The sequence below is a fragment of the Dermochelys coriacea genome, chromosome 2 (genome assembly GCF_009764565.3).
Source record: "Dermochelys coriacea isolate rDerCor1 chromosome 2, rDerCor1.pri.v4, whole genome shotgun sequence".
NCBI lineage: Eukaryota > Metazoa > Chordata > Testudines > Dermochelyidae > Dermochelys > Dermochelys coriacea.
This window is the reverse complement of record NC_050069.1, coordinates 55,222,223-55,249,972: the sequence shown is the minus strand read 5'-3', so window position 1 is coordinate 55,249,972 and position 27,750 is coordinate 55,222,223. Positions and strand designations below refer to the sequence as shown.

The window sequence follows — 27,750 nt, the reverse complement described above, 5'->3', positions numbered from 1 at the left end:
ATGCTTTGGATCAACACAAACTAGCTATCCTTAAGTAAAAAAATCTACTTGGTTTCATTAATACTGGCTGCCATTTCTACTGCAGATTTCATTATAGAATGATCACTACATCCTAACATGATTTCTAAATTTAATATTGTATTATCACATTTCTAAGGATTAGGTCTGAAATATATTCTGGAAAAGTCAGCTGTTTAACAAACCATATAATCAAGAAATCTAATTTACTGTTAGAAATGTTGTGTTTCCCTTTTTAGTTTTCACAAATTTATCTAATTCATTACCATTGAAGTTAAAATTTTCTGATGACAAGAGTACTGGCCCACTTCCAGATTTCTGATAAATGTTAGGTATGTATTGATCTATTTTCTATATCTTTGCAGTTCATTGAGCTCTATTATATGGTTCAAAGCCATCCTTGTCTTCGTTACAGGGGTGAAGCCTGTAAAGTTCCAAACCTGCAAATTGCTCCATGTGGGAGGGAGAGCCTAGGTGAGTACAGGTCACAGCATACAATTCCCCATCTTGATTCAGATGACCTGACCCATAGTCTGTGTGGGCCACATGTCTGTATTAATGATGAGGGATGCTGAGAATTGTTCCATTACATGTAAAATATGTGAAATCCTTCTGCTCCTGGGAAATTTCTAATGCGGACCTTAGGTGGGCAAGTATCGGGCACCCCAAGCTGCATCAAAACTATACAATACACCTTGGATCCTTTTATTGTTTTAGCTACTAGCCATATTGTCTGTGCTATGGTAGCCAAAGCATTTATTAAATTTCTGTTTGCAGACTCAAAATGATGGCTTATTATTTGTATTCCTTGATGTGTTCTGTCTTTCTTTAGTCTCACCATGTGGTAAACTCTGGATCTATAGTATATATGTTTGTTACTTGCAGGAACATTTTGAACTTTTGAAACATTTCCAGTGCTTTTTGTTTTACTTACTAACTCCCCTTATTTCTCTGTATGGTAAGTAAATAGATGCAATCCACCTGTTTTAGGTGTTAACTTAGTTGTAGTGTTAGTTTTTTAAAGGTATAGTTTGGAGCTGGAAAACAGTGTTCCTATCCAGTGACATTTTTCAAGATTTCAAAAAAATTTCCTGTCCTGAATTGGGGTGAAAAGTAGAAACTGCACAAATTTGCATGAACTAAAAATCCAGAAAAAAAATGGACCAGGCCAATAAAATATTTGTTTCAATACTTTAAAAATGTTTTTTTTTCAATGTTCATATTTTTATGTATTTTCAACCTTTATTAAAACTGTAAATCAACTTAAATTTCAAAACAAAAAGGGGGGGCTGTTTTGAAAATTTCAGAACTTTAATAAAAATATTTTTAATACAGGAAATTTGTTGAAACCACCTCTATCCTGCAAACAGTTTTGATTTTGACAAATTCACACTTTTTAAACAAAGTTTATTTAGAAAACTCCCAACATGCTCTGGTATATGACTGCTGAATGTTTTCTCTAGATATATTTGTTAGACATGCTGAAACAATATTTGATTTAAAATTTTCTCACTTCTTGTAGATGCAGGTTTATAAAATATAATTGTAGTATTCCTCCACTTATCAGTGGTGATGTGCATCTATAATTCTTGTGTTTTGCACCCACAGCATGACTTTGCTGTGGAAGGTTTCAGAGTAGCAGCCATGTTAGTCTGTATTTGCAAAAAGAAAAGGAGTACTTGTGGCACCTTAGAGACTAACAAATTTATTTGGGCATAAGCTGTATTTTCCACTGAATGCATCCGATGAAGTGAGCTGTAGCTCATGAAAGCTTATGCTCAAATAAATTTGTTAGTCTCTAAGGTGCCACAATGTACTCCTTTTCTTTTTTGCTGTGGAAGTCTTTTAGGCAAGGTAAGTATAGTAATGCATTATGGATTTGTTGAAACATGAATTAGAAATTGTGCTTTTTGCAGTGACCTTAGAGGACAGCCTGGGATCCTGGATTTTATTATTTTCATCTTTATTCCCCAAAGCACAGCAGCAAAGAAAAACTTCAATAATTAAGGGGAAAACACACAGCATGGGTTTGTACAAGCAACATAATAACCCCCGTTCCAAATCTCCTTTCTCAGTTCCCATAGTTCTTCTTCAAGTGATTGCACATGTCCATTCCACTGTAGGTGTGTGCAGGCCTCGTGCACAGTTGTTGGAGATTTTTTCCTCTGCAGTACCCATTGGGGCAGTGTGAGTGCCCTCTGGTGCCTCGCACTGCTGCACACCTTGCCCCTGAACCCCCTCACTGTTTTCTATTGTCAGTAACAGTTGGAGCTGCAATCTCTGTATTTACATATCTTCCCTCCATTAGTGTACATAGTACCTGTAATGTTAGTTTTTAGTCTTGTATAGTATATCTGTAAATAGTTAGAATATGTTTTTAGAATATTATTTTTTAGCATAGTGTAATCAGTGCCTGGTTGGGTACTGGTCTTGATACTGGTCTAATGTCCCATTCTTCTGACTTCAAAGCCTGTCGTTCAGTAACAGGTCTATACCAAAAAAGAAAAGGAGGACTTGTGGCACCTTTGAGACTAACAAATTTATTTGAACATAAGCTTTCATGAGCTACAGCTCACTTCATCGGATGCATTCAGTGGAAAGATTTATATACACAGAGAACATGAAACAATGGGTGTTACCATACACACTGTAACGAGAGTGATCAGAAAAGGTGAGCTATTACCAGCAGGAGTGAATACCAGTGAGTGAACCACATCCCAGCTGCCTTAAGTGTCCGGGAGAGATGTAACAGTTGTAGAGTGTTCAAACCCTGCTATGAAAGTGACAGGGCTGCCAGACTTAAGTGCCTGCTTATGGAGTCTGTGTTTCATCCACTGTTGGAACCTTCCTACTCTGAATGGGTACTGAGCATGTCCGAGTTGGTTAAGAGTGGTGCCCCAGTTATGACTGAGTCCACAGGCAGGTCCACATTGGTGGTGCTTAAGAAGAGACTGCATAAGTCTCTTAAAGATTCAATACTTGGCACTGAGTGGACACAAGGACTCCGAGAGGCACTTAAAGAAATCTTACCAGGAGCTGTGGACAGCCGTGTCTGTGGACGGTCAATGTAAACAACCTGTCTCACGGTCCACCAGGGGATTACCCTGACAGGCCCCGTGCAGCCCACCACTGCATTACAGTCTTTAAAAAATGGCACACTCTTTAGAAATGATAAATTTGAGCTAGTTTTTGAAAAAATATCACTTCAGTAAGTAATGAATTACTAATTCCACAATTACTTTATGTGGGACTAGTAATACATTGCTTGTGATTTAAAGTAAGTAATTACTTCAGTCAAAATTCATTACTGAGTTATGTAATTCCTTACAGGCCATACTTTAAAATTCAAGTCATTTTTTTTGTTCGCTGTAATAAAGTAATTCTGGAATTGGTTATACATTTGTCACTCCTAAAAATAGCTATTTTTATTAAAAGTAGTTTTAAAAAGAGATTTTTGGCCATTTTTTTCAAAACTGGTTAGTGATTTTTTGGGTATCCACTCTGACCCTCTTGAAACGTGGAGGGCAGGAGCTAAACATTATCTGAAAACTGTGCCCTTTGAGATACATCAAGTTGAACAACTAAAAACGGAGGCACCCAAAATCATTAGTGACTTTTCAATATCTTGTCCTTTTTTTAGTATATTTGGTATGAGAGGGGAAGAGACACCCTTAAGGCCAGATGGCATCTGGCTCTAACATGGTGATGCAGTGGAATAGGAGGGAGTAAGGGCTCATTTATACAGAGACTTAGTGCACAGCAAGCCAGGGTGTAAATCTACAGCACCCTAGCCTGCCATGCTATAACTGGCCATGTGGACCCTGCTGCCACACAGGAGAAGTTCCATCGTGCTCTTTGACATAGTTCTATTTCAAATAGCAGTGAGTCAGAATGCACTACAGAACTTTTAATGCTCAGCAGCAAGGTCCACAATGGCCTTTTACAGCACAGCAGGCTAGTGGATTGTAGATTTACACCCCAGTTTCCTGTGTGCTAAGTCTCCATATAGACAAGCCCTAAGCTTTCCCATCATAGAATTTCCCACACCTTGGTTAGGAGCCCTCAATTCCTCTAGCCAGTGTAGTAACCAAATATATAAAGAAAAGTGTTGGTGAATAGCAGTGCTGTCACTTCGTGGCCCTTTCCCTTTCGGTGCATCACTTAATAGAGTTATAATAGAGGGATACTCACTTTCTTTACCTAAAAGGGATTGCATTACTACACTTTTTTTCTCGTCTAATATATTGACCAATATACCATTTTATGACCTCCATTGGCTCTTCCTCTTTATAAGACAGTATGCTCTCCACCTACAGGAAATTGGGAAGTGAAGAGAAGAATCCTCCATAGCATGCCAGAGGCCTTGGTGGCTGCAGACTATCTATGCTTTCTTTAGCATAGTGTAAATGAGGTGAGTGGTGTCCTCTGCATATTTAAAGAGTAAATGTTTTTCTCTTCTCTAAAGATACCTATTGTCATAACTAAGGCCCAGTCTTATAAATGAAAAAGCTCCAGTGTCTCTGTAAAAAACAAAACACAAAACTAGATCAGTGAGAATCATAGACAAGGACACTATACTTTGAACAATATTTTTTTTTAAATTGCAGGCAGGGCAGGATTAAGGCATAAGCACCCATGCCTAGGGTCCTAGCTCCTTGAGTCATATGATTACATCAGAATCTAAGCTTTTGTCTGAAAAAGTAAATTTCTACCACTCATGGTTGCAAATAAAAGGGCTCATCTACATTGGAAAGTTATATTGATATAACTGGTTAAACTTTCCTATGTAAGAAAGCCCTGAGTATAATCAAAGCAGCAATATCTGCCTGAATCTGCAGACAGCCTGAAACAATAGCTCTGAGATGTGTGAACTGTCCTGTATCTCAAAATGTACTGCTCCAGTGGGCCTTGCTAACACCCTCCCAATAAAGTACTCTGTGGAGAAGAAGAGTGCAGTGGTCCCAGCCCACTCAAGCAGATATACCTTAACTGTTGAGTTAAGTGTTAGTGGGGAGGAGGCTGCTGCCATCCCCACTTTTCTGGGGCCCCTATTTTTCCTGAGGAAGACACTGCCACCCTGGCAGAGTTAGGGGGCCTCCCTGCCACTGGAATGCCATGTGTGGGGTGGCTCATTATGTGGGTGCAGGGCTGTAAGTGTAAAACCAAGAAGGACCCTGTGTCATGGTGTTACTAGGACTCATTTTACCTTAATGATTGGATACAATTTAACTCTTAATTATTCAGAGATGCATAGCTTTTTTGGCCAAAATGGATCAGTGTGACATCTGGTCTGACCTCCTGCATAACACTGGCCACAGAACTTAAACCAGTGATTCCTACCTTCAGCATGTTGAATTCTAGATGAGTTAGAGCATATTTTTGAAAGACATACAGTGAGATTTAAAGATTTCAAGTGATAGAGAATCTACCACTTATTGTTCTCTGAAGATGTACATCACAACAGATCACCACTCACCCTCCTCACCACAGATTTGAAGATTCTGTAATTTTCAAATCTCTCTATAATTACATTTCTTTTTATTTGTATGTTAGAGATTTTATCTTCCTCTTTGAAAGGATTTGGTAGTTGAAGTACATCTGTGGCATGCGTTAAGATGAAACTGTCTGCTTGAACAAGTGATTTTGACAATATGTAAGCTAAGTAGTTTTTCCTCCACTACATTCAGTGGTGTAAGCGTGGATGGTGGTCTTTTGTGATATCTAGCTACAGACAAAAACAATTACAGGTAATTAATTCTTATTCTTTCTGATAAATGTTTTGACTTTGTTTATCTCAAGAGCATTAAAGTGTTAATTCAAATGTAATGTCAGCAGAAAGGTTGCAATGTCATAGAATCATAGAATGATAGAAGATTAGGGTTGGAAGAGACCTCAGGAGGTCATCTAGTCCAACCGTCTGCTCAAAGCAGGACCAACACCAACTAAATCATCCCAACCAGGGCTTTGTCAAGCCAGGCCTTAAAAACCTCTAAGGATGAAGATTCCACCACCTCCTTAGGTAACCAATTCCAGTGCATCACCACTCTCAAAGCCAGTGCTCCACATGAGGCTTGAACTCACAACCTCAGCACATCTGTCCAGGTACTCCTTCTCCATTGAACTGCAACTCTTCTGTACTAAAGAATCCTGCACTTCTGTAATCAATCCTCAGTCATAAATAGATAACTTGTTAGAGACACAAGTGCTACTTAATTATTGTGACTAAATATGAAAAAATATACTCTAAGGAAAAATCCTACATTGAAAGGAGATGAGTTGAACAAAATGACCTAATACAGGTTTTTCCATCTGTTGTTTCTATAATTATCATATTTAATAAGCTACTTCTGCAGTTGCATAACAATAACTTTTTCTACAACTCTTTTTTCAAAAGAAAGGTTTAAGAAGAAAGATCAGAGATTAAACAGGATTTTTGAATGGTATATGGTTACATGTTTGGAGTGTAAATTTTTAGGGGTAATTAGAGCACCATCAGTTAATGTCCACTCTCATCTTTTTTCTGGGGTTTGACTTTATTGGTAACTCAAAAACAGTAATACAACATTAATCTCAGCCTAACCTTCCTCTCTGTGTGTTTGTCATTAGGATTTCCCACCCTGTCCAACCTCCTTAGTTGTACCTACATTTCTTACATCCCATGTAAAGTTAACAAACCTCCTGTGCTATAATGAATCTGCAAAACATCAGGAGCTTTATGCAGGGTTCTAACACCCACTGAAAGGGTGGATCAAGAGAAGAAGGCCCAGCCACCCTGTTCAATGTAGTAACTATCACTATTACTAATGTTAATACCCCTTGGCATTAAGAACTATCCAGGAAAGACTTAGTTTCTACCCTAATGGAGAATAACACAGGAATTAACCTGAACTATTCAGTTTGAATACTTCTAGTTGTATTCATCCCAAGAAGGCACAGACTCACAGCAGATGACAACATAATTTCTGTAATTAAATTGTGGAGGATAGTCCATCAATCTTCAATAAGAAAAAAAGTTAAAAAAAAAGTTTAATTTTGCTGCTCATCTTTTCCACACAGGGCAGACACACTATAGATATAAAAACCTAAGCAACCATAAGTGGAAGTTTATTTCAAGAAGCCATGATTCTGGAAGGTGCTGAAATGACATAAAATTCAAGACTTTGGAATAGTTCAAAATCGGGCTTCCTGGAAATAATGGCAACTCATATTGAAGTCTGCATCAAAACTCAGTGATGAATTCTGGAAGACATGTAAAAATGTAAGTTGCAGTTAGGTAACTGATAAAGCAGTGTATTCTGCACCAATGTGACATTCAGTAGGTATGCAAAACAATACCATCCCTCTCCAATTAGTTGGTTTTCCTTGTACCCACACTTTCTGCCATCTCATCAGGCAAGTTTGCACATCCATTGAATACCATCTTTGTTGTTGTTGTGATGCATTACCAACTGTACACATCTTCCAATATACTTGATTGATTATGTAACTTACCCCACCATGGATACCACTGCATTTGGCCAGATATGTTGTCTTTGGACTGTTCGGTCACACTCTAGATGGGAAGGCCTTTGTTAATGCCCTACCTTTTTATTCTGTTACTTTGATTGAATAAGTCAAATTTCAATCATGGCAACTATTGTGAGTCAAAAACTGAGTGGTGATGAGAGCCTACTACATTGGTCCACAAACCTATATAATCATTAAATGCCAGAGCTGCTCTCCAGCTACACGTAACCTATCCTTCAGGAAAAAAAAATCTTAAAATCTGACAGGATTCTAAATGTATAGTATTGAACAGTTTCAGTTGTCGTGGGAACCCAGTCTTCAGTCCCTGCAGTGAAATGGCTAAAGTATTTGAAATTACTGCCAAAGTATTTGAAATGTGAAGCACCACATGTTGCAAAATGTGAGCCTTAGATTCGGCATGAACAGTTGTCAACTAAGATTGAGCCTTCTTTTTTTAAACTAAATTTGAATACCATGGAAGGAGAGAGGACCTATGTGCAGAGGGCTAATTTCAAAGTTCAAATTCTCTTAGGATGCAATTGAAAATGAATTTGATGTTTTAATCCTATTCCTCAGTTTATGTACATCAAAAGGGAATAGACTGTGTGTTCTTTTTTAGTATTCTATATCTTTGAAATAGGCAGTGTGTAGCTGAATTGGTCCAGGAGCAGTCCTTCTCTGTTCCACCTTGTTCCAGGGGGAAGTAATGTGCATTTTGCCTGTATAGATTGCTGAGCTCCCCCTACATCAGCTCAATTCCACTGGCACATTAGGGGTGGTGCAATCGGGACTCCACTTATTCTATCTCCCACTGTCCACTCACTTCCTCACAGTTGGGAGAGGTGACCCTGAAGAGCCTGATCTGTGCTGCGCACCCTGAGTGACAATTCAGGAAGGTCACATGCCAAGGGGGAGGAAAAAGTGTTTACTCCCAGTTACATCCCTGCATGGTACGGCTTGGTCCAAAGTTGCTACACAATACCACAGAACTTGTAATCTCTGCTTTACTAACCCAAGGGTTAGGATTGAGGTACAATGACAAAGAGAGGCTCGTAGCCATGTCTTGTGATAGGGTTTGCTCAAATCTCTATTATAAATCCTTCATTTTTGAGCTCCAAATTTACTCACAATTTTTTAACAAAGAAAACATTAGAGCACTGCCAAGGATTGTATTTCAAAAGTCTAAGTACAAATGTTTAAGATCATGCAACCCCTCAGTCTACTCCCAATGGAGAATTATTTTGTTTTCCATATCAGCTGGTGTTCTTTGTCTCTTTTTAGGCAGGACACTTCCTGCCTAAATATATTTACAATAACGTTTGACACAGCAAGTAGAGAGCAAGTAAGCATATTTTACGTTAAGCTAATTTCCCTTTTACATTTTAAAAATTTGTATTTGTAACCATTTTCCAACCTAGCAAATCACTGTATTTGTGTCAACATCAGTTTGACATATCTCCTTTGTCAGTACCTCAGGTAATCATAAATTGTCAGATACTAAGCCCTCTTTTCAAATTTCACATAATTACGAAAGCAACTAGAAATAAATCGTGTGGTTTAATCATACATGATAATGTTTTAAAAATCTTTAAATAAATAAGTAAATTGCTTCTGCAGCATTAGTGTAATCTATTATATAGTATTAATATGCATAACAGATAGCTCTCAGAAGAGTAAGAGGATATTATTTTGATTTGATTTTAATTAGATATATATTGTTTCTTCCATTATATATTATCCACACTAATATTGTAAGAGGCTTTTATGCATATTTAGAGATTTATTGCACTCAATACTTTTAAGCATCATTGGTGTAATACTATTATTTTGAACAATGTTCACAAAGCCATCATAATTTTTGGAGGAAATTTGTGTTGGTTTTAAAAATGATAAAATTGTATTCCCTGTTGAAGAAAGCCATGGTTTTAAGTGTGTACTGTCATATGAGTAAGTATATTGTTCTTAAAGAGCTGCAGATGGTTTGGTATTGAAACCATTTCTTTATATGGTTAATATAAATTATTAATTCTATTATAGCCAACTAGATTGTAAAGACCAATACTTTCTTTCACTTATTCTTCATATAAGCTTTAATATAGTGATCTGATGTATAATATGTTTCTTAATGAAGAATTTTATTACTAATCTAGATCTTTTTAAAAATTTTTTGTCTTCAGGACTAAAGGCTCAATGCTGCACCATTGAAATCATTGGGAGGTTTAGCCATTAATTTCAATAGCAGTTGGATCAGACCTAAATTCTCCACCTCTAGGAGTGAGAGGGACAGTGAACAAATTTGATAGCTGACTCTTTCAAGAGTCTGCCAGCAAGGATACCAATAGTGGTGTTTCTGTGATCTGAATACATAGCGATTAGGCACTGAACTGAGATTACCAATTCCTTTTACATAGGCTTCAAATATCTAGCAAATGGTCATGACTTTTGGTCCCTACTGACCTGAGTTTGATTCAAACTGATGATATAAAGGGAAATGGCTTGACATCCTGTTCCCAATCGCTGAGCCATCCAGTCCCATAGTATTCTAGATTTTATGTTCTGTTGCACTGTGCTAAAATACTTCTATGCTTTGGCATTCTTTGTTTTCTAAATGCTATGAACTAGCTTTAAAGAAAAACATAATAAAATATATAAAAAGTAAAAAGAATACAGGATTTAAACGGAAACATAACAAGCTGTAAACTTTCCATTCGTATAAAATAAACCTGATTTCAATTAAAACAACCTCTGGAGGTAGACTAATGTATGTTATAATAAACGGGTAAATGTAAGGCGTGGGAAAAGTTCAGACATTCCTTCCAGCATATTGAATCAATTAATAGCATGTACAAGGAAACCCTGATTATTTGAAGGAGTGGAGAAAAATGACTTGATTCTTTACAACTAGTACAGACTATTATTAGTATTCCAGATAGAGTGTGTTCTAGGGAGTCCATCATAAGCTTTGATCTGTCTGCATCCACAGCTGGAAACTTTGCACCAGGCTCTGGAAGCAGCACGAACTGACAACAGTCGCCTCCATGAGGAAAGTGAGTTAGTGGTTGCAAATGTTAATCAGTGGATCAAAGAACAAAAGTGAGTAAAATTGGGCCTTTTTTAAAAATCTGATTTCATTTCCTATGGACCCAAACAGTTAAAGCATTCATAAGAACACTCTTCTCAACTTACTCTTATACCTTTTATCTGGAGCTGTGCAATAGTTCTTTATATGTGTGCTACCTTTTTTTTTTTCATCGTGACTTTTATGTGCTTGAGAATTAACATAAATGGTCAAAATAACAAATAAATTATCTGTAAAACAGACCCCCAATTTTCAGTGTTGTTAATAACAAATGACAAAGTATAATAAGAAATATGTAGATAAGAAAAATCTATATATTCTTAGATTTTAGGAGTTTCTCACAGATTTTGCTTATCTCCAGAATTGAAGCTTCCATTTTTTTTAAAGTGAATTTTCTATCCCTTATGCTTCTGAAGTTAGCTTTGACAATGCAAACTGATGTGCTGTTGTCTTAAGTCTGCAAACAAATGAAAAAATGGTATAAAGTAGAAGTATAAACTTCACACATCAGCTTCATAGATATTTATGTAGTTGTATTTCTGAATATGCATAACAGTTTAAAATTAGACTGAGTATTCTTTAGATTATTTGAATAATGTAAATATCTGCCACTGTCTTCAAAAGTAAATTTAAAAGGCATCTGTAGTGCATACTTGTCAGGTATAATATGCAGTGTTGTTGTAGCCTTATCAGGCACAGGATATTAGAGAGACAAGGTGGGTGAGGTAATATCTTTTATTGGACCAACATCTGTTAATGAGAGAGACAAGCTTTCAAACAACTTAGAACTCTTCTTATGGTTGGGAAGAGTACTCAGCGAGGAACAACTAAATAATTAAATAGCTAAATAATTAATAATGGGTCACTTCACCTTGAAGGGTCCCTTAGAATATGTGCTTACTATTTATGCTAAACTATCTGTTGGATCTTGTATTTAGCTGACAATCGGGCCAAATTTACACTTACTGGGGATCGACGCTTCTGCGATCAATTCAGCGGGGGTCGATTTAGTGGACCAACCACAGATTGTTCTCCCATCGACACAGTGTGGTGTAGACACTGCAGTAAGTCGACCTCAGCTATGTAGCTGGAGTAGCATAACTTAGGTCAACTTACCCCAGAAGTGTAGACAAGGCCTCTGAGTACCTTTCCCAGACTTAAAGAAGAGCTCTGTTAGCTTGAAAGCTTGTCTCTTTCACCAACAGAAGTTGGTCCAATAAAAGATGCTACTTCACCCACCTTGTCTCAGATAAAACATAACCAGTTACTTTAGTGCAGTTCATGGCTTGTTGTGAGTTTCCATGCAAGTTTATCCAGAAACAGGAACACTGATCACTTTAACAAGCTAATTGAATAACCCTAGTTTTTCTTAAAATGATATCTAGTACTTGAAAGGATGAATAAGCCCATATAAGGAATAGAACTCTCAGTAGAAATTTCACATATTTGGAGAAAGTTTTTTGGAAAATCTTGTTTATGTTAATGCCTTGCCCACGAAGATTGGAAGATATCATGAGCACCTATGCAGTTTTTGGGAGGATTCTTGGCATAAATGTAACTCTTGACATGTGGAGCCAGGATTTGTCATACCCCTAGCAGTCACCAACTACCATACTGTAGTTTCTGTAGTATTTAAGAAATGTACATTTTAAGTAAGAAAATGGGAAAAATACAGTTTTCCAGAAAGTAGGCTAAAATGGCATTTCATGTAATGTCCTGTAAAATGTAGTGCTTCACTTTCACTAAACTTTCTTAACTGAATTTGAGTGTGTTCTAAGAGTAGAAAAGGCTTCCACTTCCCATTTTTATTGTATATTTGAAATAAACATCTCAGAGTAATACTGCTATTAAGCAAAAAACAGCAACCATTTGAAGGCATCATTAATACTAGCCTACTATCTTTACTGTTGTCAATCTCTCAGCTCCATCCAGCTAGTCCCAAACTTCTTATCATCCAATGATTTCTTTTAGACTTATTCATGCTACACATTATAATCCAAACACATACTCAGAAAGGTACAATTTCAAAAGTCATTTTCAAACAGATAGAGTCAAACTCTTCAGCATGCTGTGGCTGCTTTGCACTTTTCCAGTGATGCAAAGCAGTCTCAAGGTGCAGAGCAGTTGAAACAGATCTGTGCATTTGGTCCACAATCGTGGTGCTCTTTCTTATGCTAGGAAAGGAGCCTTCTGCCTCCCTTATCCTTTTTTTTCTTTTGATTGAGATTTCTTCCTCTTTTGCCTTTCCTATTTCTCCCCAAAACATATTCTTTGTGCTTAAAAATAAAACAGATACTTCATCTTTGAGTCCTGGTCCCTATGCATATTCCACATATGGGTACACATGCCGACCATGCACCTGAGATCAGAGATTTATATCAGATAGTGTCTGTTGGTCCATGTCTGCACAATTGTTCTCCTTGTGCTCTGAACCAAGGGTATAAAGGGCAGTTCCTTCTGCATGGCCTGAGTCAGAACCCTCTGTGTCCAGAGATTTTCTCTGTGCTTCCTTCTTCTTCAAACCTGTAAATAGTTTTTAGTATTTTAGTATAGTTAGAGTTTTTAATCTTAGTATAGTATAGCATATAATTTAGGGCAGGTCTACACCATGGGGCTAAATCCACCTAAATTACGTAACTCCAGCTACATGAATAACTGTACCTTAGGGCGACTTATTGCAGGGTCCACACCATGCTGGGTCAAAGGGAGAAACTCTCCCGTCAACTTACCTTATGATTCTCCTTCCAGTGGACTACCAGAGTTGAGTGGGTCTTCACTACCCCTGATGGATTGATCACCACACGTCGATCTCCTGATAAGTGGAGACAAGCCTTTAGTTTCTGCCCACCTCAGGGAGTGACACCTTGTGGATAGATATTATTTCCAGAGACCAAGGTTTAAGAATTATACATCCTGCTTCGTCTCCTCAGTGACAAGCACCAAAGCCACTATTGTCTGGGAATATTTGTTGCTCATCTCCCTCTCAAACCCTTAAGATATGAGAGCTCTGGCTGAGAAAATATCTTATGAGAAGGTTATGAGTCTGATTTGGGCAAGGGAGACCTCTCTGGATATCAGCCTTAACTGATGAGCAATGCCCCCGTGAACACAAGCTCAGGAGTGCAAGCTAAAGATAACCACGCCCAAGGAGTTGTCATTCAGGTCTTTTAATGAGAGTAAGAGGCATTCTGATACGCATAAGGACAGATCTCCTTCCAGGTCTGTTTCCAAAAGAAGGCATCCCTCCCAACTGCATCCAAGTTGGGTGAGTCCTCATATTCAGGACAAAAGGACTAATGCTCACTTAAACCCTCCTGAGGCCAATGTGCAAAGGAGAAAGAATCTGCCAGAACTGACATCAGCTCTAATTCATAAGCCTATGTACTGATGCCTACCAACATCATCTAAGAGCTCCCAGGTAGTCTCTTCATGAGTACCAACCTGTCCCCATAAAGGCCTGCCATCCATGATGACCGTGGATGCCAAGGTTCCATCAGTCCTGACTATTGGAATGCCCTGGACCCAAGAACAAACCAAAACTTACACTTCATTGGAGGATATGTTCTCCCTTCCTTATCTTCAGTCTCTTCTTCTTTTGGTTAGAAATTCCTGAGAGACACTGTGACAACAGAAAAGGAAACTAATTTGAAGAGACAGGAATGTTTCTCTCTTCATTCTATAGACAGGAGCTTTTACCCACTGGTACTGACAGCTCTGCTGATTGAGCATGAACTGACCTTCTCTTTGGAGGAGTCAGAGGCTCCAAATATTCCTTCACTCCCATGTAGGGAGGCAAGTTCGGACAGAGACTCAAGAAGATCTGGGATCCATCCTCCACCTAGATATGACTACCTAAGACGGTACCTGATGCTGTGGGGTTCCCCTCAACCAGTCGACCCTTCATATTGGCTTTACTGGGGCTCCTGTGATCCCTATGACAGACGTCCTGGTTCCATCCATAAGTCCCAACGTACCTCTCCCACACAACACCTACCAGTTCCATTGCAGTCAGAGGGAGAAGAGACCAACCTGGATCAACAGGTACCAATGGTTTCATCTTCCTCACCCGACGAGGCAGTTACCCCATCTTTGCCATCCCTGCCTGATGACGACAATAAGTATCAGGAGCCTATGGAGAGAGTGGCAAATTACCTCCAGGTACACTAGAGAATGTCCAGGATCCTCAGTATCAACTCCTTGACATTTTATAACAATCTGGTCCCAGTAGAGTAGCCCTTCCAGTAAACGAGGACATCATGGAACCAGCCAGGGTATCATGGAACCAGCCAGGGTATTCTGGCACAGTCAGGCCTCCTATGCCCCAACTCCAAAAAGAGCTACCAGGCTCTAGTTTGTATCAGCCAAAGAAGCAAAGTTCCCCTTCACATACCCAGCACCCAACTCCCATGTGGTGCAAGCAACCGCTGAAAGGTCTGGATTACAGCATCCCAAGGCTACACCAGCAGACAAGGAATCTAAGCAACTTGACCTTCTACAGAGGAAGGTGTTATCTTCAGTTTCATATTGCTAACTACCAAGTTTTGTTAGCAAGTTTGAACTTCAAGGACAAACTCCCTTAGGGGTCAGGGCCTAATTCCAAGTCCTCACTGACAAAGGCATACTAGTGCCCCACATGTCCCCTCGGGATTCAGTGGATGCAGCAGACACTGCAATTAAAGGATTACCATGGGATTAGTCATGAGGAGTGAGTCTTGGCTGCCCAAGGAGATTCAAAATATCATAGAGGGCTTGCCTTTCAATGAGTCTAATTTATTTAATGAGAAGACTGATGAGTCTCTACACACAATTAAAGACTCTCTAGAATAACCCTCTGCTCCCTGAGCATTTACACCCCAGCTCCAAACAGAAAACATCATAAACAGGTGTATAAGCCAAGACCTCTTCTCCAACTTTCTGTTAGCTTTTCAGACTGCCACCTCACTTTGAGGAGATGGTTTCAGAGAACTGTCCACAATGGCTCCAAGATTTCTTGCTTGACTGATAACAGCTAATTTAGACCCCATCATTTTGAATGTATAGTTGGGATTATTTTTTCCAATGTGCGTTACGTTGCACTTATCAACATTGAATTTCATCTGCCATTTTGTTGCCCAGTCACTCAGCTTAGTGAGATCCTCAGTAACTCTTTGCAGTCAGCTTTGCACTTAGCTATGTTGAATGATTTTGTATTATCTGCATATTTTGCCACCTAATTTTCCACTCTCTTTTCCAGATCATTGAACAGCACAGGTCACAGTACAGATCCTTGGGGGACCCCACTATTTGCCTCTCTCAATTGTGAAAACTGACCATTCATTCCTACCCTTTGTTTCCTATCTTTAACCACCTTTGAACCATAGAACAAGTGCCACCTTAGAACTTAGGGAAAGTGTTTTACCCTCCCTATTGCATAGTCTCCAAGAAAAATAGAGGATGGAGACCCATTCTTGATCTTTGGCAATTAAACATTTTTATTTGCAAATCTAAATTCTGAATGGTTATACTGGTATCAATAACCCACTCCCTACAGGAGGGAATGTGTTTCATAGCTGTTGACCTGAAAGACACTTATTTCCATATGAATATTCATCTGTCCCACAGAAGGTTCCTCAGGTTTCTGGTAGGACAAGCACACTACCAGTTCAGAATACTGTTGTTATAATTGGGCTTCCAAATTTACTTTAATTGTGAGCTCAACTGTACAAAGTATGTGAAAGCTCATAAGATGTCACAATAACAACAAATGTTGATAGGAAAAGGTACAAAAACGAGACAAAAAAACCTGAACTAGTCTAAACAAAAAGGCACTTAATTCACGGACTGTGTTAAGATCATGCTTGTTAAACAAGAAAATGTGGGTCTGCTAATGAATGAATTACCAAAATTGGTGTGTCTGAAACTAGGCCTAATTGGTGGACAAAGTAATAATAGGTTGGGCAATTCCACCCATCACTCCCTTTTGGGTCCCTAAAGAAAGAGACTTTGGGGCGGAAAATATGGAAGAACATATAAAGGTTACTTGAGTGAGCTTCACAATCAAGGATGCCACGTCCTCCATTTCCTAGTATCCCAGACCTTCTTCCCTAATCCTGTGGGACATCCTGACCAGATTGGACCAGAGAGAGGGACTCAGGTGATATTGCCACCACTACCAGCTACAGCTGAATGTTAAACACCACCTGAGTTGAAACAGGATCAGACTTTAACAGCCGTAGCAACAACAACTGCTCCAGCTTATCTCAGCTAACTTCTCTTCCCTTCCCTCCAAAAGAAGACAGTTATTACCAAAAAAGACAGACAAACAGGATTTGTTTGTTTCTCTAAAAACTCTCCAGCTAAAGGGAAAGGAAACAAGTGATATTGTTAAAATGAAAACCTTATTGAGTATGTTGCATTTTAAATGCTTAACTGGTTTTTCTTCTTTTGTTTATTGTTAATAAAATGTTAAAAGGATGTTTTATGGTGTGTTTGCCATGTTACTAAGCTGGCTGAGGTCTCTGTACACCAAACTGTGGACCTTGTTTAACATTGTTTAATGTTGGACAGTGACTGAGTTATGTTAATGCTTTTGGCCCCTTTATTCCATCTAAATTAATACAAGAGTATTCCCCATCAGGCTAGCAAGAGCACCCAGGGTCTTCATGAAGGTCTTCTAAGTTGCAGTAGCACAAATGAGATGTCATGGCTACACAGTCTTTCTGTATCTGGATCAGTGACTCCTAATGGGTTGCTCCAGTCAGGAGGTCCAGTTGGCAACTCTGTTCTTGGTCCATATTCCATTAGCCTTGGTTATCTGTGTCAACAAAGAAAAGTCCACTTTGACTCCCAAGGACTATAGACTTTATAGGAGCGACCCTAGGTTCAATCTCAGCAAAGGCCTATCTCCCTTTGAAAAGATTTTAGACCATGAACAATTTGATAAGTTTCTTTCCACAAACCACTTTCAAGGTCTGCCTTTCCCTACTAGACCACATGGCATCATGTATTTATGTAACATCATTCACAAAGCTTCACCTGTGTTGCCTACCGGCTCTGACCCATTTAGTCACCAGACAGAGACCACATGAACACCAGAGTAACAATTCCCACCAAGGTTCTCTTGCCTGGTGAATGAATCTAAAACAAGTATGTGTGGAAGTTCCCTTCATCACACCCATCTCCAATGTGACCATTGCCTCAGATGAATAAAGGATTGGATGGAGATCTCATCGGGACAACGACACTCCACAAGGCACTTGACCTCCTCAGAAGGCAAGGATACATATCAACCTAGTAGAGTTTAGAGCAGTCCATCTAACCTGCAATGCTTTGCTCTCACTGAATCGAACCTGCCATGTCCAAATAATGTCAAACAACATGACAACTGTCTTTTATATAAACAAACAATGTGGAGTATTGTTTCCTCTCTGTAGAAGCAGTCCTTTCCTCTCTGTACAAGCAGTCAATTTATGGAATTGGTGCATCAAAAACCACATAATTTTCTGGGCTACATACCTACCAGGCACACAGAATTCCTTAGCAGATAATCTCAGTAGGTACTTCTCCAAAAATCATGAATGGGAGATACACAGTCCTATCCTGAATGAGATCTTTACACAATGGAGAACACAATACTGGGAACCATTTGCATTCTAAATGAATAAGAAGTTCACCCTTTGTTGCTCCAGGCCAGCCCTGGTCTATGGCTCCAGGGGTGATGCCTTTCTGTTATCAGACATGCCTTTTCTTCCAGCCCTCTGTTACCACAAGTTCTGCAGAAGATTTGTTACAATAAATCTCACAGCATCCAACTGGCTCAGACAGTTCTGGTTTCGGGGTTTTCTATGAATGTCAATCCATCTTCCCATCAGCATCTGACTCTTCCCAGATCTATTAACTCAGGGTAACAGCAAGACCAGACAACCCAACCCAGACCCCCTTCATCTCATGGTCTGGTATTTGGAAAGGCCACAGATCTAGAACATTCATGCTTAAAGGCTGTTCAGTCTATTCTAAATCAAAGTATGAATGCCTCCATCAGAAAATGTTATCTAGCTAAATGCAGGCAGTAGTTTCACTGGGTGCAACATAACCAGTCATCTCCAGAATTTGCAGTAATCCCTGCTATGTTAGATTATCTCCTGTCGCTGAAAATTTCAGGGATTTCAATTAGAGTAGGCCTTCGGATCTGTCTAGAAGCAATCAGTGCCTTCCATCCTCCGGTATAAGGGCACTCTATTTTTACTCACCCAACAATAATTAGATTTTTGAAGGGTCTATTTAGGACCTTTCCACCAGCAGTGACACCTGCACTATAAAGAGACCTCATTGTGATACTGTCAATACTTACTAGACCACTATTTGAAACACTGACCACATGTTCTATAACCAATCTTCACATGGAAGTCACTTTTTTAGCTGCCATTACATCACCTAGAAGGGTGATTGAACTGGGAGCACCCATGGAGGACTGACATTATCCTATTATACATAGGGAGAAGGTTTCCCTTTGCCTTTAGCTGAAATTCATCCCAAAATAATTTTTGAGTTTCACAAAAAGCAACCTATCCAATTACAGGTCTTCTTACTGAAACCTCATGCTTCCAGTGAGGAGAGGACACTTTTTCCTCTCTGGATGTTAGACAAACTCTGGCATTCTATCTACAAAGGATGAACTTGACTAGAAAATAACCCAGACTATTTGTCTCTATTGTGAAATGATGGTGATGACATACATTATCTGCTCAAAGACACTCTAAGAGTATCTATGGCTGCATTTTTCTGAGTTACCAACTGGTGCGTATTCTTCCCCTGGGTAGGGTGAAAACCCGTTCCACTACAGCACAAGCAATCTCAATGGCATCTCTTCAAGAGTAGCTATTTTGGATATCTGTAGAGAGGCTACCCAACACTCCATACATATGTTAAAAAAATTACTCATTTGCAGATGTGGCTATTTGGATTGCAATATTACAAGCATCTATGCATCCTCACACACCCTGACACCAGTTTAAATACTGCTTATAAATCATGCATGTGCAGAATACATCTAAGGGCCCACCCTCAAAGAAGAAACTGAGGTTCTTCAGTGAATGGAGGTTCTTCAGTGCCCATCTGTATTGCACTACCCACCCTCCTTCCCTTCTGCTTCAGATTCTTCTGACTTGCAGTGAGAGAGGAACTGGAGAAGAGTCGGTCCTCATTGTCCCTTATGTCCTTGTTTCAGACCATAAGGAAAATATCTATGCAGGCATGGACCAATGCACACTACTTGCTAGAAATCTTCAATCTCAGGTGCATAGTATGCACATGTATCCATGTGTGGCATATCACATATTTCAAAGAAGCTCCATATATCTGTGATCCACTAATAATTACTCTAATTCCTCAGAGTACAAATGCCTGACATGCATGTATGCAATGGTCAATACATTATGCAATTCAATCCTTCTGAATTTTCCCATAGTTCTTTTTACATTTTTTAACTAGACTATTTTTGTATCACTGGAAGATTTCACCATTTATTGTCCACTTCCTTCTCAAAAAAAAAAAATAAAACAAATAATGATTCTGATACAGATCCCTGCAATATTCTGCAGGGAACTTCTCTTCATTCTCGGGAACAGCCATTTATTAAAAATATGCTTCCTGTTGCTTAACCAGTTTTTAATTCACAACAAGCCTATATCTCTTTTGCTATGGTTATTTATTTTCCTTAATAGATACTTATCAATAGCCCTTGGAAAATATAAGAACATTTTATCCATTGGGTCATTTTCTAGCCACAGCTTTATTAACTCATTCAAATAAATGGTACAGGTTAAAGAGTCACAAAGCTGTGTTGGTGTCTGACCTTATCAATTTATACTTATCCAAGTGTCCTATTAGTGCCTGCAACTCTCAGTGAAGCCAGTCAGTGTAGAGAATACATTAAGTCAACAATGTGACAATGTCTCAAAAAAAGCTAATGATACTATTTTTTTTAACAGAACAGAGAGAGAGAGAGAATGTCCAGATCTGTGCAGCAGGAAACACAGTACCTCTCGGGCACCACAAAAACTGTTTTAAGGGTGCACACACAAATATGGGAGGAGACTGGATGAGCCAAGGAAAGATACAGGGAAGCGGTTCTCAAATTTCATTGCACCATGACCCCTTTCTGACAATAAAAAAAATACTACATGACTTGGCTGGGGGGGAGGGGTGTTATACCAATAAAATAAAAACCAGCAGGATCTTATTAAAGGGGGTAAGATAAAATATCACATTTATTGTGAATACAAAAAGACTCATAGTAGGCCGTCAGTTATAGCTATAACATTTCATTCAGTTTCACATTCATTCACACATTCTTTCATACACACACACACAGGTTCTGCAGCTGCTGTATAGTTACCAGTCCTGAATGTAGCTTGAGTTCATGGCTTGGGTTCATAGCTTGTGGCAGTTAACTGGCCAGGAAAGCTGGACACAAGGAACAGCTAGGTCTCTGTTGGGCATGCACCGATGCCCTTCCATGTTGGCAGCAGAATGTTACCCTTCAAAGTCTTCCATCTCACCCATCCTTTTTGTAGGCTTTAGTTTGAATCCAGAGTCTATAGATGTTGCTGTGTCACTCTGCCTCTGGGTTCGGTGTGATTGATCACCCTTCAATTGCAGACATGACTTTCAGCCTAGGACCTGGCTTTGGTGTTTCTTCAATTGTACTTTTGTTCTTTTCTTTTGAGGATGGACTCCTCTTACTTTGTTGTCTGCACCTTCAGCCCTTGGGTTTTTATTACACTTTATTTCATCAGGACAGGCTGGGGCTGGAGGTTGATTCCATCATCCTTACATACCTCATTCACACATCTAAACTAAACTAATAAGATTATGGCAGGGTTTTGCAAAAATGAAGGTTGCACCAAGCTTTTACAAAATGGAGTGAGCATTTTAAAATAGAGTTTGGGATAAGTTAAAATGGAGTTTGAATTACAATATGGACAAGTATAATGAATGAGAAACAGTGAGCAGAAGTTACAATGTTGAAACATTGTAAGTTTCGGTGATTTAAGCAGCAATTGGATTGAAAGTGAAACTCAATTAGCCAGGTTTCAGAGTAGCAGCCGTGTTAGTCTGTATTCGCAAAAAGAAAAGGAGTACTTGTGGCACCTTAGAGACTAACAAATTTATTAGAGCATAAGCTTTCGTGAGCTACAGCTCACTTCATCGGATGCATTTGGTGGAAAAAACAGAGGAGAGATTTATATACACACACACAGAGAACATGAAACAATGGGTTTATCATACACACTGTAAGGAGAGTGATCACTTAAGATAAGCCATCACCAGCCGCAGGGGGAGGAAAGGAGGAAAACCTTTCATGGTGACAAGCAAGGTAGGCTAATTCCAGCAGTTAACAAGAATATCAGAGGAACAGTGGGGGTGGGGTGGGAGGGAGAAATACCATGGTTATTGGGGTAACTGGTTTTAGAATCACAGGTTTCAGAGTAGCAGCCGTGTTAGTCTGTATTCGCAAAAAGAAAAGGAGTACTTGTGGCACCTTAGAGACTAACAAATTTATTAGAGCATAAGCTTTCGTGAGCTACAGCTCACTTCATCGGATGAAGTGAGCTGTAGCTCACGAAAGCTTATGCTCTAATAAATTTGTTAGTCTCTAAGGTGCCACAAGTACTCCTTTTCTTTTTGGTTTTAGAATGAATGTTGTTTCAGTCATAAAACTTTGCTTATAATGTTATATTAATAAAATGAACAATTAAAAACATTTTAATTGATCAGTTCTACAGGGGGAGGGGAATGAAGCCAGAGTCCCGCTGCCCTGGAAAGGTAGGAGGGGCCAGATCCTGAGCCCTGCCGCCCCAGGGTTAAAACCCTCAGGCTTCAGCTTCAGGCCAGGGTGGCAGAGTGAAGGCTTCGGCTTCAACCCCAGGCCTCAGTGAATCTAATCCTGGCCCTGGCAACCCCAATGAAGTGGGATTGTGACCCACTTTGGGGTCCTGACCGACAGTTTGAGAACCACTGATGTAGAGAATATGGAAGGGATATTCTTTCCCCGCTTCCCCACTCCAACCCTGCAGTAGTTCCCTTGAAAATATCATGCATCTTATCTTTCCCACAAAGCTCTCCCCAACGGGTAGACACAAGCAGAAGTATGGCTCCAAGAAAGCACAGGTCAGCAGTTATGTAATCTTATAATGATATATTTTTGCAGCATACTGGCACACATGCAAGACAATACATTAGAATAACACTGAACAGTAACAAGTCAGGTTTTATTAATACATTGATAAAGCTTTTTAAGATAATAGATACATTTTCTAAGAAACAATGTTGGTGCCTGCTTTAAGGGAATGTTGTTTTTTTCAAACTGTTTGGGATAGAAACCCAAAAACATGCATCAGTTTCAGATTCAGGAATCTGAAAGCAATAGACTAGATGAAATGAGGGGGCGTGACCTCAGTTTGTTTTTATAAACATGAACATAACTTGGTATCAGCATATTTATATAATTAATATTACCAACTTCATTAATTAATTGATTGTGGATGTAAGAAAGATGGTTCCAATATGTTTTTAAAGTACAGATCTACAGAATTTGTTTTTGTAAATTGCAGGTATTGCAGAGTTCATTTAGGGTACATCTTCACTGCAATGTAAGCTGGGCTCAGATTCAAGCTTGAACCCAATCCCCTCCCTTCCATCTACACACAAATTTCTCAAACTTGGGCTTAGACTTGGCGTCCTAGGATCCAGCAGGTATGGAGGGGCCAAGCCTGAGTCAATACTAATGTGACTAATATAGGAATGGGAGAGATTTCCATTCTATGAACCAATGCAAAACTTGTTAGAAGCTCTGGCTAGCAGATTGTATCCTTGTAGCAGGAATCTACCATGCGGCATTCAAAATGATGACCAGGAAATGCAAATAGTAAAAATGCCTTGAAAGTGATTTGTGTGTGTGTAAAGGCACAGATTTTTGCTAGGGCATTCTTGTTTCTTAAAAATAATAACCTTACGCTGCCATACTTGTAAGCATGTCACTCTGTAACGATTCAGTGGTGTAATGAGTTGCCTGGAACAGTGAACTTTGTTGGGGGTGGGGGGGAGGAAGGGTGTGGAAATGGGTTCCATTCACAAAGCTAGTCCATTTCAGGGAAAAGTTATCCATGCAGTCCATAGGTGACAAAATAATTTGTCCCAAATTCGACTGGTGTTTGAAAATGTGCCAGGTGGAAGGGGAGGAGGCGTAAGGGAATGGCTGTGGAGTTCTGTGTGTTTGCATACAATCATAACCAGCTAAGCTATGTGGAACCTAGCACAGCATCCTGCTGATTCCCTCATGAATTCTGACCCAATCCTGGACGACAAAAGATGCAAACTTTTCCTGAAGCAGGAACTCCAGATAGGTAGTTGCATTTTGGGGAAGGGTGTATTTTCCAGGGCCACCTGGGCACCAGGCCACTCCATGCATAGATGAGCTGTTCAGTCACTGTACGTTTAAGTACTTTGGATGTATACTCTGCAGGATTCCCACCATAGGCTTGGAATGACATCTCCCTTTCCCAGTCAGGCACCACAAGAACTGTTATGTCCTTCAAAAGGTGTAAGGCCTGAAATGATAGAAAAAGCTTTTGTAGCAAGGCCACTGACAGCCTCCCACGAGGGAAGTGTTAGAAAACAAAAAACAGCTTTGAATTTTTAGCTTAGCTTTGTCTCTGCACTTCTTTCACTGCGATTCACCAGGCTATGTCCAGGTAGCTTCTGTGATTTGAAGCATCTCTCTCACAATATACTGAAGTTCAGCTTGGAAAAGTAACATTTTATGTCTTAGAAATTCCACAAGGATTGTTTCTGTGCTCCTGCCCTGAGCTATTTGAGACAATAACCCTCTGTGTCTTTTTCTATTTTAGATCCCTCAGCCTCTATTGATTGCAGTGCCTTCACAGAACACTGCAATGCAAACCTAGTCCAACATACCTTCATGGACCATTCCAATATGAAGCATTTGCATGATGAACTTATGGTTGAAGTTCTGGACAGGGCCACCAAGTAGTCCAGTATCAAAAACAGAAGGACCGATGGCTAGAGCAAAGGCATGGCAAGAGACAAGGCTGAGACTGGTTGCACAGCTTGAGGACAGGGTTCAGTGTGGGAGCAGGCACTTGCTCCACAGTTCCTAGAACAGGAAAGGTGGCTAAGAAAGGAAGACAGAGCTCAGCAGAAAGAACTGTTTGAGTGGCTGATATCAATTATGTCTGCAAGATTACCTGCTTCTGCTGCATCACCCACAACATAGCCTGCCTGGTATTTTGGGATTCAGTCCAGAAACAGCTTGGAAAACTTCATGGCTGGGTAGCCCATTCAATCGGACTCCATGACTGGCTGGGCAGGGCAACTTTGCCCCATGCTGTCCTCCATATTTGCCTCCTACTCTGTGGATGCTTCTACCCTCTCCCATCATGTCAAGTGCACAGCAAATGGAGAAAGAAGGGAAAGGAGAATGGGGAAGGGAGGCAAGGAATGTGCAATGGTAGGGGGTTTCCATCTTGTACTTGGTTTCGCTGTTTACACTTGTTCAGGCACTTTTTGTTTGTTTTGTTTTTTCTGTTAGGTTGTGTTGTTACTGGTGTTTTAGTGTGATAATCACAGATGGCCTGCCTAGCCATGGTTGAATGTTGTACTTTTTCTAATACTTATTTATAAGTAAAGCTTTTTATGTATTGCTATCACTTCCTATATCATAAGTGTATTTAAAATAATAAAAGTAAACAAATGATCTGGAACAATTAGAAATTAGTATGCAAACCCTATTCCTCTATACAGTTAGATACCTCAGTCCACACACCAATCACTTCTTTATATGAATCCATACTGTAAATCCCCACCACCACCACATATTTCATAAATGGCCATATCATTCATAAGTATATTGCATGGCAATAAAGCCCCCTCCCCAATGAACTGAACCTGCTTCCCAAATTAATGATCCCCAGACCCAGCTCCCACAGGTATGTTATTAAAGATATTCACCCCCTCTTTCATTGGGCCATGCAAGTCCATAATGTGGGGGCACAAAGCATCTCTGACTTCTGTGGCCCTGGTGCATCCAGCTCCAGCTATGGTAGATGCACTTTCTAACTGAGTGTATCAATTCAGTGACCCCTCACTGTCATAGGTGCATTCAGGGGGAAATGGCTCACCTCTGGCTTCATAAAGATTGTGAAGAGTACAGCAAGCTGCAGTAATTCAGACAGCAGTGATGACACTGGCATCCAAACATGTCCATAAATATCTCAAATGAGATTTCAGTCTGCCAAAAGCACATTCAACAACCGGTCTACACCTGCTGAGAGCATAATTAAACTGTCTTTTGCCAGGGCCTCTGAAATTAGGTTTCACAAGCCCACGCAAAAGGAAGTACATGGGATCCCCCAGTTACTGCTGGGGACAGTAACTCCATTTATAACAATTTAATTTGATCAGATTAGTCTTCCAGCCTGTCCATGAATGTAGACATCTGCTCAGCAAAAAACCCTGGCATAATGAACTTTCCCAGTGCAGTCCATGTTTATATATATATAAATGGATCTCTGTGGTTTATGGGGACCTGTATAAGAATGGAGTAGTACCTTTTGCAGTTTATGTACCATGTGTTCCTTGAAGAGGGGGAACTATAGGCACATGAGTCCCACCAAGGGCCCCAGCACAGTCTGGAAACCCTATTCTCACAAAGCTAGCAGTTACTTCAGGAATATCCTTTATGCCTGCCACCTTAGGGTAAACTGCACCCCTGATTGCCTCAGAAACTTCCAGTACCACTTTACCCAGAGGCAACTTCTCAACCCCAAACTGATTAGCAACAGACCCATAGAAGTCAAGGGTAGCCAGCTTCCAGACAGCTATAGCAGCCCACTTCTGGACTGGCAAGGGTATCCTCATGCATGTGTCATTATGCTGGAGGGTTGGGGCAAGCTGCGCAGAAAGCACCAGAAATGTAACTTTCTTCCTGTGAACATTCTGGTTGCACTGCTGGTCATCTCAGGTCGGTGTGATGATGTGATCCCACCAATCTATGCTTCTGGCCCTGCAACATATCAATTTGCAGTGTTAGTGCTCGCTTAGTGGGGGTTTGATGGAGTAGTACCATTCTATTTACTTATTCACTCATCTGTTCATTCTTCCTGTTTTTGTTTTATTTAATATATCTTTTTGTTCTGTTTACTATTCTTTTACTCTGTGATCTGTGGAGGTAATTAAAAAAATTAAGAATGCTAAATCAATATTACCAATGTGGTTGAATTTTGCTTATGATATTAACTGTCTTTTAAAGGTTTATACTTCATATACATTGTTGTCTTTTTATTTGGAAAGTCATTTAAATGTCTTCAAAGAACTGCTGAATTGTTTATTGATCTCATAATTATATATTTCTTGGTACTTCTGATGACTTTCTCTTTGCGTTACATTATTTTAAAATAATGTAATAAAATATTAAAGAAAAAATGAAAATAGAGGCCTAAGAATAGATCCCTGAGGCTCCTCCATTTGAAAAGCTCCTATATCAGAGTGGTTGTGTACAATTCCTCAAGTAATCTGCAAACCTCTTCATGGAGTCTCCTATGAGCCTACAGTCTCTGAGTATTGGCGTATTTATGGTTGATAAAAATTGCTCCTGCAACTATGTTCCTCATCTATTGAATTAGAGATGTCATTGGTGATGTTAAGTCGAGAGCTGTATCGGTAAAATGAGAAGCTCTGAAGTTTGACTATGTTGTAATCAGAAGAGTCTACAACTGCAGGTGTTTGAGATCTGTGAACATGATCTTTTTCAAGTATTTTTTGTCAAACCAGAATGTGTGTCTATCAATACTGTTTGTTTTTGTTTTTTCACTTTTTCCTTTAGATCAGGAACTGTTATGGCCCTCTTCCAAACAGATGAAAGATCTTGCTTGAAAATGGGAGCAATAATTTAAAAATATCAGTTAGTGCCTTAATTATTGATAATGAAGCCAGTTTAAAGAACTTCAGAACTCTAATCATATGGAGTACTGTCATGGATGGATATAAACTGTTCAAGAAGGACAGGCAGGGCAGAAAAGGTGGGGGAGTTGCATTGTATGTAAGAGAGTAGTATGACTGCTCAGAGCTCCAGTATGAAACTGGAGAAA

The 27,750-nt window shown here is 39.5% G+C and overlaps 1 long non-coding RNA gene across 1 annotated transcript; it reads left to right on the top strand.

Annotated features, from left to right (window-relative positions):
* The first annotated feature begins 372 nt into the window (after positions 1-372).
* On the top strand, positions 373-27,750 carry LOC119851608. Its single transcript, XR_006278757.1, has 5 exons — positions 373-492; positions 4,335-4,429; positions 7,075-7,276; positions 10,508-10,617; positions 24,493-27,750. It is a non-coding gene; the product is annotated as an uncharacterized LOC119851608 (long non-coding RNA).